Below are 13,016 nucleotides of genomic sequence, written 5' to 3' on the forward strand. Positions count from 1 at the left end.
GGATGATTGAGAATCTCCATAGACAAGCCTCCCACTGGATTATAGTGATGCTAGGACAAAAGACTCCAAGCAAAGACAGTTAAGAAAAGATAGCTAACATTTTTGCCTTTAAGGCCACATGCTATATTGGCTGGTGGATCAAGAGGCCTAATAGATGCACACATAGTACTTAAAGATCCCTCTCAGCAGGTTGGTAGGTAGGGAGAAAAAGTTAAAGCCATCCCTCTATGATTTAACAGTGTTGAAACAACTTGATTTTCTGGAAGGTCCAGCAACCAACCAGAGTCCTCTCAAGATAGAAGCCAGAAGCTCAGATTTCTTTTATTTTGATAGGATGCTATGGTTCTTGGGTTTTGCAGTAAGATGATGATTTCTTATGACTAAATCCAGGAGCCGATTAATATATAAGCCAGATACAGATTTCTCTCCTTTATAGTTCCACTTGCTGGACCTTTAAAAAATACTCTCCAAATTTTTGATAGTAAATTGGCAATGGCTGCCTGTAGAATTTTGCACTGCAGTCAGCCCACTTAATGCCCAAGCCTGCAATAAATGATGGCAATAATAAAAAATGTTCTGATGTTGTTTTGGAAAATATTTCAGTTCAATATATTTCATATAAGTTTAAATTGTGATAGCAGCTTAAAGGAGGAGCAGTTAGAGGAGGCATAAAGTATTCTTGACTTAAGTGCTTTATAGCTTTAAAGCTTATCAATACCACTTAGAATTTTGCCCAAAAACACAAACTGGTTACTAGCAATTTAATAGTACGGTTGCAATATGATCTTGCCTGTGAGTATCCTTCAACTATCTCACTGCTCTATTGTACACAACATGACTTTAGAGAATCTTTTCAGGGTTTGACTGGGATTTGATGAAAGATACTGCAAAAACCAACATAGAACTATTTACTGCTAGCCAATGCAAGATCATATACACTCCTTTTTCTGTACACATAATCAGAAAATAGAAAAACATTGCAAACATTACACACACACACACACACACACACACACACACACACACAGATTGTAACCTAAAATTGCTTTAACTGCCTTTGGTTTTCCAAGGTATAATAAACTAATATATATTTACACATGGCTTTTTCTGATTATTCTATTCACATCCTACTTCGTAGACAAGCAAAATTCTAAAAAGCCACTTTTTGGTAGACAGATATAAAATTCCTCCTCTTCCTTTGATCTTTCTATTTTCTATCATCTTCAAACTCCAAGGTCTACATTGAAAAAAGTGCCATATAGCACTCTGTTTTTGGTACGCTTCTCTGAATTTTGCCCTTTTCCACTATGCTTATTTTCTACTATCCCAGAAACAAAATTTCAGCTATGTAGCCTTGCCCAATCCCTTTTAGATACTGTATACCAGCCACTATTGCTCTTTACTAATGCCAGCAGTACATCTTCAGTGTGACATTTAATTTTCTAGTTAGGACCCCTCCAAGTTCTCTTCCCAGAGTCCCCCACCACCACTGTTTCTTACAAATTCATTTCTGGTGCCAGCTCAATAGTCCTTTGTTCTATTTCTACTTTCTAATCAAAGCTTCTCTTACTAGATAGCACAAAGTATTTATATGAATGACTCCATCAATACATAACCATCCAACAGGGAGCCATGGGTAAATGCACGCTTTCACAGTATTCCCAAATACAGAATGCTCAAATGGTATCCTTAGGCTTCCATTACCAAAGTCAATTCCAATTTCATTGGAGAAAATACATTTGATGCAGGGGTGAAATGCTCCCGGTTCACACCGGATCACGTGATCAGGGCGGGTAGCGATCGGGGCGGGTAGTTCGGAGAACCGGTAGCAAAAATCCCTGCCTCCCCCCACCGCCTACGCCTCGTTGTTCCTCTTCTCTGTCCCTAAAGCTCTTGGTGGTGATATAGCTACAAACAGCCTTAAATGACTGCTGCGGCGTTTCAAAGGGCTGCACTACAGCTGATCAGCACTGTAGGCGGCTAGTAGACTGATGCCTCTATTTTTAAAGAAGGTAGACCAGTGCACTCTCAAGTTTTGTATACTTTATTATTTTTATTATTTATTATTATTGGCCATGCCCATTCAGTCACCTGCCCACCAATTAAGCCATGCCCACAGAACCGGTAGGGAAAATTTTTAGATTTCGCTCCTGATTTGATGGACAAGACTATATTACTGTTTTTCAATCTACAGACAGAGGGACTAAGTGAACAAAGAATGTGCTCTTTTTTTAACATTTAAACTTTTCCATGTGCAGGAAACCCTTATCCAGAAAAGTAAATGCTATTTCCATTACCATTCAAAAGTGGAACAGTACAATATAGCTTGACCCAGATTTTTCCACCACAGTTGATAATAGATCAGTGTAAAGGCGGAGAACAGGAATAGTACTGGTATGGCCATTTCTTAGGAATTAACTTGGCCACGAAAGCTGTAAATTTGAATAAGCAAAAGCAGCAATTTCTGTTGAGCAATAATATTTAAATTATCCCCAATAACATTAATACAAATGGGATATGATCTCATCCAACTTCAATATATCTACATTATGTTCAAATCTGCACTTAATTTGCTCAAAACCCCTCTGAATTTTGCAAAAAGGGGGAAGGAAATTTCAGTCTAGGTGTCCCCATGCTTACCACAGAAATTAGAAACACAGAAAACGTGACAAAAAAGACCTAGTGGTCCATTAAAAACCCATTTGAGTTTTTTGTTTTCTTTTTAATTTATTTATTTTTTTGTTTTTAATTTTTGAGGGATAGTAGACATGTTTATCTCAAGCATAAACTCAGTAACTGATGATTGACCCATTACCTCTGCCAAAAGTTGGTTCCAAGTTTCCACTATTCTTTCTGTGAAGTACAGGTACTCCCCGACATACAACAGTTCATTTAGTGACTGTTAAAAATTACAACAGCACTGAAAAAGCAATTTATAACCATTTTTCACACTTATGACCATTGCAGCATCCCCATGGTCATGAGATTAAAATTTGGATGCTTAACAACTGGCTCCCATTTATGAGAATTACAGTGCCCCAGGGTCATGTGACCATCTTTTGCGACCTGACAAGCAAACTCAATGGGGAAGCCAGACTGACTGAACAACCATGTTACTAATTTAACAACTGCTGTGGTTCCAGGGGTGAAATGCTCCCGGTTTGGATCCGGTAGCGATGATAGCGGATGGCTCAGAGAACCGGTAGCAAAAAACCCATGCCCATCCAATCACCCGGTTGCCCACTAGCTGCTTCTTTTAAAAAATACTTTTAAAAGGTTAAAAAAAAGGCTCTGATAATCACGGCTGAGCCGCATGATCATCAGAGCCTTTTTTTTTTTTTTACTTTTAGAAGCATTTTTTACAACCTATTCGCCCAAATAGGTTGTAAAATAAAAATTTTTAAAGGTTAAAAAAAAAAGGATCACGCGCCACAGCTGATCACTCCCCCCCCCCCGCGCGATGTTCTACTTACCCCATACCTCCTTTTGGCATGCACTTGCACGAGCGCACACACACACACCTCACATTTGGTGCATGGTGCAAACAGCACGCATGCACAGCCACCAAACCGGTAGTAAACCAGTTCAGATTTCACCACTGAGTGATTCACTTAACAAATGTGGCAAGAAAGCTCGTAAAAATGGGACAAAACTCACTTAAGAAATTTATCAGTTAACAACATAAATTCTGGGCTCAATTACGGTCATTAAGTCAAGGATTACTTGTAATATTGCTGCCAGCTCTGGATAACTCTCCAAGGTTGGATCGAACCTCTCTCTCTCTCACACACACACACACACACCCCGTTCTTTCTTTGGGATTGCAGCACAGACGCCCCTTCCGTGATTGAAAAGTGGTGGGGGGGGAATGCAAATGATCAGCTGTCTGCGAGGAATATAAATCTTTCCATTCCCCACCACCATCCAGTCAGAACAGGAGAAGCTTCTCGGATGGGAAGAAAGTCCAAGAAAAACCAAACTTGGGAAAGTCTTCCAAGAAAAAACAGAAAGTCCACTTGCCTCTTGGAAAATTAAAAAAAAAAAAAAACCACCTTTAGGACCCCTAGAAAGGAGACCTGAGCAAATCGCTTCCAAAATCTTGACACCCGCCCCTCCCCACCAAAATAATAATAATAATAATCTTGAGCAGGGGTGAAATCCAGCAGGTTCTGGAGAACCGGTAGCAGAAATTTTGAGTAGTTCAGAGAACCGGCAAATACCACCTCTGGCTGGCCCCCGAGTGGGGTGGGAATGGAGATTTTGTAATATCCTTCCCTCAGGAATGGGGAGGGAATGGGGATTTTGCAGTATCCTTCCCCTGCCACGCCCACCAAGACACGCCCCGCCCACAGAACCGGTAATAAAAAATAATGGATTTCACTACTGATCTTGAGGGACTTTTCTGTATGGCCACCAAGACTGACTCAAAGGCGCACCTCCCCCCCTCACACGCAAAAAAGCCTAACGGAGCTTTCTGACCGTTACACAAACAGATCAGAAGCGCCTCTTGCCTCCCCCCCTCCCCCCAGCTCCCACACAGTCACGAGGACGATCCCGGGCAGGGGGGGAGGGGTCTCCCCACGTCTCGTGAGGCTCAGGGCTGCGATCGCGAGCACCTGCCACCTCCTCGCCGGGGCCTCTGAGCGATATTTGTCGGCGGCTTTCCCTTCAGCCTTCGTTATAAAGACCCCGCCAGTCAGAAACGTACCCGCCAAATCTTTCCTCCCGCTGCCTTTGGCTTGGCTTGCGAGCAACACAGACGTCTTTGCACTTCCGAGTTCAACGCGGCTGCGGAGTGACTTTCGCTCGGTTAACTCGGCTAAAGGGCCTTTTTTTTTTCCCCATCGGAAGGACCGCCGCGTTTGCATAGACGTAGGAAAAAAAGGGAGATCTCCGATCTACCTTTGTCCGGCAACGGAACACACGCCCGAGAAACTCCCTTCGCTGGCTCTCCTTTTCCTCCAGCCTTCCCTCCGGAACAGGAACAGGAACGATTCCTCTACAATTTAGAGTCTAAACCAGGGGTCTCCAACCTTGGCAACTTTAAGACTGGCGGACTTCAACTCCCAGAATTTCTCAGCTAGCAAAGCTGGCTGAGGAATTCTGGGAGTTGAAGTCCGCCAGTCTTAAAGTTGCCAAGGTTGGAGACCCCTGGTTTAAACGGACCCGGGTTGGGTTTCATACTGTCTTGCCAAACTCAAAGCTAACAACCAAGAGGGGATTACTGAGGTGGTCGGCTTAGGTTTTGCTTGAGGAGGAAATGCTTTAAGATGCTTTTTTTAAAAAACAACAACAAAAAACAGCCTACTATGCCAGGGGTTTCCAACCTTGGCAACTTGAAGACTTGTGGACTTCAACTCCCAGAATCCCAGAAGGACTCTGGGAGTTGAAGTCCACAAGTCTTAAAGGGACCAAAGTTGGAGACCCCTGATTTAAACCCAGATGAATAATTTTTAGTCCGGAGGCAAGATAACGATGCTACTCCATGCATTATTTATACTTTTTTTATTTATTAGATTCATTTGCCTCCCGTCTCGTTTCGAAGCCACTCTGGACGGCTAGCAGCCTTAAAAGCGTTTTTCTAGTCCACTTTCTCTGGGATCCAGATCCGTAATCCACGGCATCTAAAGGCGATCATATACTGCATTCCATGGTTGAGTCGGAGTGCTATAACTCTACGTGTGCCGGTATCTTTTCACGAGGCTTGTCATTAGAGGGGTGCCGATGCTGCGGTGCATACTGGGGCTTGTAGTTTTTAAATGACTTTCCCAGTCCTCAGGATCTCCCGATTCCACGTGGGGGAAAAAATGTGTTAAAGTAGGGATACTGTGCCTGAGGCGTAAAATGCAGGCCGATCCACGAGTTGGTAATAATTTGTTCCTATAACCAATATTTGTCCCGTATTGGTATCTCGCGGTCTGCTTTTCCCCCCCAATACCGCTGGAGTGAGCTAGAGCAGGGGTCTCCAACCTTGGCAACTTTAAGACTGGTGGACTTCAACTCCCACAGCTGGCTAGAGAATTCTGGGAGTTGAAGTCCATAAGTCTTAAAGCTGCCAAGTTTGAAGACCTCTGAAATAAGGAATAGCAATCATCTACTTTTGCCTCCCCTCTCTTTTGTTCTTTCCATAGTGCTGAGTACTGAGTACTGAGCTAGAGTTTTACACCCGATTAGAAACGGAGGGAACACAGGGAAGTTACCCTTTTAGGACCACAAGTTAGGAAGTCCAAAGTGAAAAAGGAAGGCGTACTGAAAGTTTTATTTATTTATTTATTTATTTATTTATTTATTTATTTATTTATTTATTTATTTATTTATTTATTTATTTATTTATTTATTTATGTGTCACAACAATATATATAGGTATCACATGAAAACAAAATACAGTATCTAAACATATATATGAGGAGATATAAGAAAGTATAAGCATATATATATAAGAAGAAAAAGAAAAACAATAGGACAGGAACGTTTGTGCTCTTATGCACGGGAAGCCAGAGTAATCTCAGCAAAGCTCTTTTGATTAGCTCATCCAAACAACAGCAAACAGCCTGGCTGGCGACACTCCTTTTATATAAGAGGCTGTCAGCCGGTCAACCAATTAGAACAAAGTATTCCCCCCCACCCCGCCTTCAATAGAGACCTGAGTGAGAACTTAACATATAACATAACGTCAGAGTTGGAAGGGACCTTGGAGGCCTTCTAGTCCAACCCCCTGCCCAGGCAGGAAACCCTACACCATCTCAGTCAGATGGTTATCCAACATTTTCTTAAAAATTTCCAGTGTTGGAGCATTCACAACTTCTGAAGGCAAGTCGTTCCACTTATTAATTGTTCTAACTGTCAGGAAATTTCTCCTTAGTTCTAAGTTGCTTCTTTCTTTGATCAGTTTCCACCCATTGCTTCTTGTTCTACCCTCAGGTGCTTTGGAGAACAGCCCGACTCCCTCTTCTTTGTGGCAGCCCCTGAGATATTGGAACACAGCTATCATGTCTCCCCTAGTCCTTCTTTTTGTTAAACTAGACATGCCCAGTTCCTGCAACCGTTCTTCATATGTTTTATCCTCCAGTCCCCTAATCATCTTTGTTGCTCTTCTCTGCACTCTTTCTAGAGTCTCAACATCTTTTTACATCGTGGCGACCAAAACTGGATGCAATATTCCAAGTGTGGCCTTACCAAGGCATTATAAAGTGGTACTAGCACTTCACGTGATCTTGATTCTATCCCTCTGTTTATGCTTAACAGCTGCTAACAGCTGCTGGCTCATATCTAGATGGTTATCCACTAGGACTCCAAGATCCCTCTCACAGGTACTACTATTGAGCAAGGTACCACATATACGGTACTGGTGCATTTTGTTTTTTTGGCCTAAATGTAGAACCTTACTTTTTTCACTGTTGAATTTCATTTTGTTAGATAGCGCCCAATGTTCAAGTCTGTCAAGATCTTTCTGTAACTTGAGCCTATCTTCTGGAGTGTTGGCTATTCCTGCCAGCTTGGTGTCATCTGCAAATTTGATGAGTTCCCCATCTATCCCCTCGTCCAAGTCATTGATGAAGATGTTGAAGAGTACTGGGCCTAAAACAGAGCCTTGGGGTACTCCACTGCATACTTCCCTCCATGTGGATGTAGTTCCGTTGAGGACTACACGTTGAGTGCGGTTGGTCAGCCAGTTACGAATCCATCTGGTGGTGCTGTCTAACCCACATTTTTCTACTTTATCTAGTAGTAGGTTATGGTCTACTTTATCAAATGCTTTACTGAAGTCCAAGTAAATTATATCAACAGCATTCCTCTGGTCTACTAATTTTGTCATTTTGTCAAAGAATGCGATAAGATTAGTCTGGCATGATCTGTTTTTGACAAACCCATGTTGGCTTTTGGTTATTACTTTGTTTGCTTCTAGGTGTTCGGTGATTCGTTGCTTGATTATCTTTTCCAGAATCTTCCCCGGTATTGAGGTCAGACTGATAGGTCTGTAGTTTCCTGGATCTGTTTTTTCCTTTTTGAAGATGGGAACTACATCAGCTCTTTTCCAGTCCTCTGGCAGCTCCCTGTGCTCCAGGATCTTTGAAAGATATAGTTCAGTGGTTCTGAGATCACGTCTGCCAGTTCCTTCAGAACCTTGGGGTGTAATCCATCCGGTCCTGGTGATTTGAACTCGTCTAGGGTAGACAGGTGTTCACTTACCATTTTCTTCCCTATTTTAACTTGTGTTTCTAATCTGTTTTTTGTAGTGCTGTTTTGATAGGTTGGATTGTTTTTCCTTTTGTGTAAAGACAGATGCAAAATATGAGTTAAGTAGATCTGCTTTCTCCCTGTTGCTTGTCATCTTCTTGCCACTTTCTCCCAGCAATGGGCCAATTGTTTCCTTGACTTTTTTCTTGTTTTTAACATGTTGGAAGAAGCTTTTTGTTATTTTTACTTTTGTCGCTAGCCTTTGTTCATTGTGAGCCTTAGCTTTCCTCACTTCATCTTTACAGGCTCGGGCTGTTGCTGATATTCTGCCTTAGTTATTTGCCCCTCTTTCCACTTTTTATATTTGTCCTTTTGTCTTTCAATTTGTCAGATAGTTCTTTATGCATCCATGCTGGTTTCTTTTGTGATCTACTATTTTCTTCTTCGTTGGTATTGTGTTAGACTGTGCTTTTATAATCTCACTTTTCAAAATTTCCCAAGCTTCTTGGGTTGTTTTCCCCCTGAGGATTCTCATCCATTGAATCCTTCTCAAGCTCTCTCTAAGTTTATTGAAATTAGCTCTCTTAAAGTCCAAGACTCTAGTTTGACTTTGTTCTACTACTTGTATTTGTAATGTCGAATTCCAATATTGCGTGGTCACTTGCCCCAAGGTTCCTGTAGCTTCAACACCTTCTATCATTTCATCTCTGTTAGTGAGAATTAAGTCCAATATGGCTGATCCCTTGTCGCCTTCTCTATTTTTGGGAAACAAAGTTGTCTGCTAGGTTTGTTAGGAACCTGTTGGATCTTCCACTTGGTGCAGAGTTTGTTTCCCAGTTGATGTCAGGGTAGTTAAAATCCCCATTACTACTGTGATGTGCTTCCTACATACCTTAGTTAGCTGACTAGCAAAAGTTCATCTACTTCCTCTGTTTGGTTGGGTGGCCTATAGTATAGACCTATGGCAATATCGTTTTCACCCTTTTATATTGACCCAAATACATTCAAGATGATTTTCATCATTGTTGTGCTCTATTTCTGTAGAGATGTAGTTATTTCTTATATATAGTGCAACTCCACCTCCTCTTTTATTTGGTCTATTTCTTTTAAATAATTTATATCCCTCTAGTTGTATGTTCCATTTGTCAGTTTCATCCCACCAAGTTTCCGTAATGGCAACAATATATCTACCCTCATTTACTTGGATTTCTAATTCACCCTGTTTATTCCTCATACTCTGTGCATTGGTGTATAGACATTTGAGTCCATTTGGATTGATCTTGTGTTTACTGTCTACATAACCTGTGTTGACTGCCCCTACTTTCTTGCCACCTGTTGGTTTAGTGCACATGGTACGGCACTCACTGTTAAATGCTTGGTTTTGCTTGATAGCATGGTTGATAGTCTTACCCATACAGACATCTATGTTACATGCACTGATAACCCTTTTAGTTTTCGATTGCTGGGGACAGAAATTTTCTATATCAGTTAATTCTCTGTCCCCACTGTTCAGCAACTAGTTAAGCCAGGGGTCTCCAACTTTGGCAACTTCAAGCCTGGAGGACTTCAACTCCCAGAATTCCCCAGCCAGCTTGGGAATTCTGGGAGTTGAAGTCCACCAGGCTTAAAGATGCCAAAGCTGGAGACCCCTGAGTTAAGCTATTTATTTCAATATGTAACAGAAAGGTATTGCATAGGCTGTTTTATCCTAGTGAGTGAGGACTCTTAGATTATGCTGAGGTACCCTCAAGTCATTTACGACTTCTAGCAACCGTATACCATAGGTAGATTTTGTCCGTGATGCTTTATCCCTAAACTGGTCTTCCAGGTCTCTCTGACGGTGCATTCATCACCACTATGACTGAGGTGTGAAGAGTTGGCCCACGTTTACATTATAACAAAACGGATGCTATTGCCACGATATTTTTACGATTACTTGTAGATTTTCCTAGCATCGGTCCGGAATAGTATTACGGCTACTGTCCATGTTAGAGCTGCAAAAATCCGGATGCTGCAAGGACGCAAGAGACTCTCTTTGTTCCCACCATGTGGTGGAGGTGAATTTTTCGGCGGCTCTATTTCATCCAAGCCTCTTTTGACTGAGACTGAATTTTAATACTCAGATATTTCATATTTCTTTAACATTTACTTGAAACTAGCATAAACATGGTCCGGCTGCTATCCTCCAATGAGCAAAACGACATCCTTTAAGCCATGCCTTAGTCCTTTTGTTTATGATGGGATATGGTTAACATACATGGAAAATGCACTGCCTTAAAATGTGTCAAATATTATTAATATTGTAACGTATCTTTAATGTGATTGGGAAAAATTTGATGCTACTTACATCAGTACAATCCTCACTGTGACAAAGCGCTAGGAATAATATAAAAGTAAAAAAGTTACAAGAACTTTTAAAGTAAAAGCTAAATATTCCAAGAACATGTTTTTTGTTACAACAGTCTAATATTGTCACATCTCTAGAAATTAATAATATACTGAGGAAGTCTTGATAAGGGCAAAATTAGACATGATAACATGCCACTGTCTTAAATTGGACAATGAAGAAATAAGTTGGGAATAAAATCAATTCTTCAGAATTATTTGCTGGTGAAGGGTACAATGGGTACCATTGTATACTGGTGAACAAATCAATCATTATTGGAGGAAATCAGGCTTAAACATACAACTACTATAATTTTCCTGTTTTGGACACATGATGCAAAAAGAAAGATTAGAGAAAGATATTTTGCTTAGAAAATGCAAAAAGGAAAGATCAGCAAGGTGATAGATGTCATTCTAGAAATAATTATCCATAGGGCAGGGGTGTCAAACTCACATCATCACGGCAGCATCACATGATATATATTTTCCCCCTTCGCTAAACCGGGCATGTGCGTGGCCAGCATGTGATGCATCTGGCCCATGAGCCGGAAATTTGACAGCCCTACCATAGGACTACCATGTTTTGACAGCAATTAACAGTAATAGAGTACATTGCATCTAGCACCTCGTTTCCCATTATGTAGTAGCCAGCCTCATTGTATCTACAAGGGCTTGCTTGTGCTTTTGCATTCACTAAAAAGGAAGAGTTGAAATAGTTTAATAAAAATGTACTTAGTGCTGTTTCCTGTTCCAAAAATGCATTAGTCAAACCCATTTTATTTGCCAAGTCAATACAGATAGTCCTTGCTTGCCAGCCACTTGTTCAGTGATTATTCGAAGTAATGACAGCTCTGAAAAAGGAGATTGATGACCAGTCCTTGAAGTTGCAGTTGTCCAAGTGTCACTGTTGTCACAGGATACGGATATTTGGCAACTGGTGTGCATCTATGATATCCACAGTGTCCCACAGTCACATGATCATCATTTGTGATAATTCACTTTTAATTTTTCTTTTATGATATCCTATTCCTGGCACTCTTTTTCTTTATTGAATCTTTGAATCTTTCCTTTCTGCATGCTCCCTCACCTAGCAGCAGCCACCTATCTGCCCTCTGGCTTGCCTGCAAGCTACCTGGGACTTGCAGTTTCCCACCGGCTTCCCCATTGATTTTGTTTGTGGAAGTTGTGAGGATGGGCTTGCTCAAGCACCACAAAGGGGAGTGCCAGGACTGCTGTTGCTAAGCAACGTCATCATGTGACCTCACACTTTACAACCATATTGCTTAGCGATGCAATTTCTGGTCCCAGTTATCATTGTTATGCAAGGACTACCTATAGCTACCCTAAAAGCTTTTTTTTTTTTTGCCATTCCAGAGCCATTCAATACTTCTCTAGTTATGCCTCTCAGCTCAGTGAAATATATGAAATGGATATGGTGATTTGGAAGGAAAATTGGTAACATTATTTTGCTGCAACAAGAGTCTGTCTCTGGACCCCCCACCCCATCTCTTTCTAGATACCATGGATGTCTACTTGGAAGAAGTCTTGAAATTACATGCATACTGAGAGATACTTACTACATCTCAAAAACTTGAGGCCTACATTCATAATTCGGAGCACGTAGTTTTGCTCATGTGCCTTGTATTAATTATCTCCCTTCTGTCTCCAAGGAACTGTCATGGAAGTGTAAGGATATATTTAATTATGTGTTCACAGAGAACAAGATCTGTTTAGGCTTGTTTATGCACGCTTCTCTAGATCTGTTCTAGCATGATGCTTGCTTTTTTTTTTTAAAAAAAGACAGTTTTACATATTCTTCACCTTGGAAACAGTGAAAGAGGGTAATTTTGTCTTCTCAACCCTGTCTTTCATTAAACAGATCTACACCTTCTAAAAATATGCAGCCTTGTGATGCAGTTTTTTGCTTGATTAAATGATCATTTGCAGATTCTGAGAACTGTCTGCTTCTCTGAGGAAGAAGGGGTCTAACTCTGGTGCCTTTATTCTCCCAAGTTCAACAAATACTGGATTGTCTAGCGTACACTGTCCGGTTTTTTTTTTAACCCAAGACTGAAAACAGCCCTTAACAGACTGCTGTGCTGGCAGAACATAACTCCAAATGGCAAAGGGAACTTTTTATAGCAACAGCAAAGGGCAGGAGAATTGCCATCTAGATGTAGGAGTATTTCAGAGCACAGCTTTCTCTGTTTGGGCACTTCATCATTTCTCTTAAGTAAATGTTATTTCTCAGCTGTGGTCAGCATTAAGATAATTTCCCCCCCAACTACTGGTACAATTGAAAGCCAGTTAGAATTGTCAGATTAAAAAGCAAATCTATAGCTTTCATAAGCAGTAAGTACCAAAAGAATTTGGGAATTTATCATTGAGTGGTTCAGAAACATTTACTTATATCTTAAATCCCTGCTCCATATGGATAATTTTAGTAGAAAGAT

This window comes from Ahaetulla prasina, chromosome 2 (genome assembly GCF_028640845.1).
Source record: "Ahaetulla prasina isolate Xishuangbanna chromosome 2, ASM2864084v1, whole genome shotgun sequence".
Lineage (NCBI taxonomy): Eukaryota > Metazoa > Chordata > Lepidosauria > Squamata > Colubridae > Ahaetulla > Ahaetulla prasina.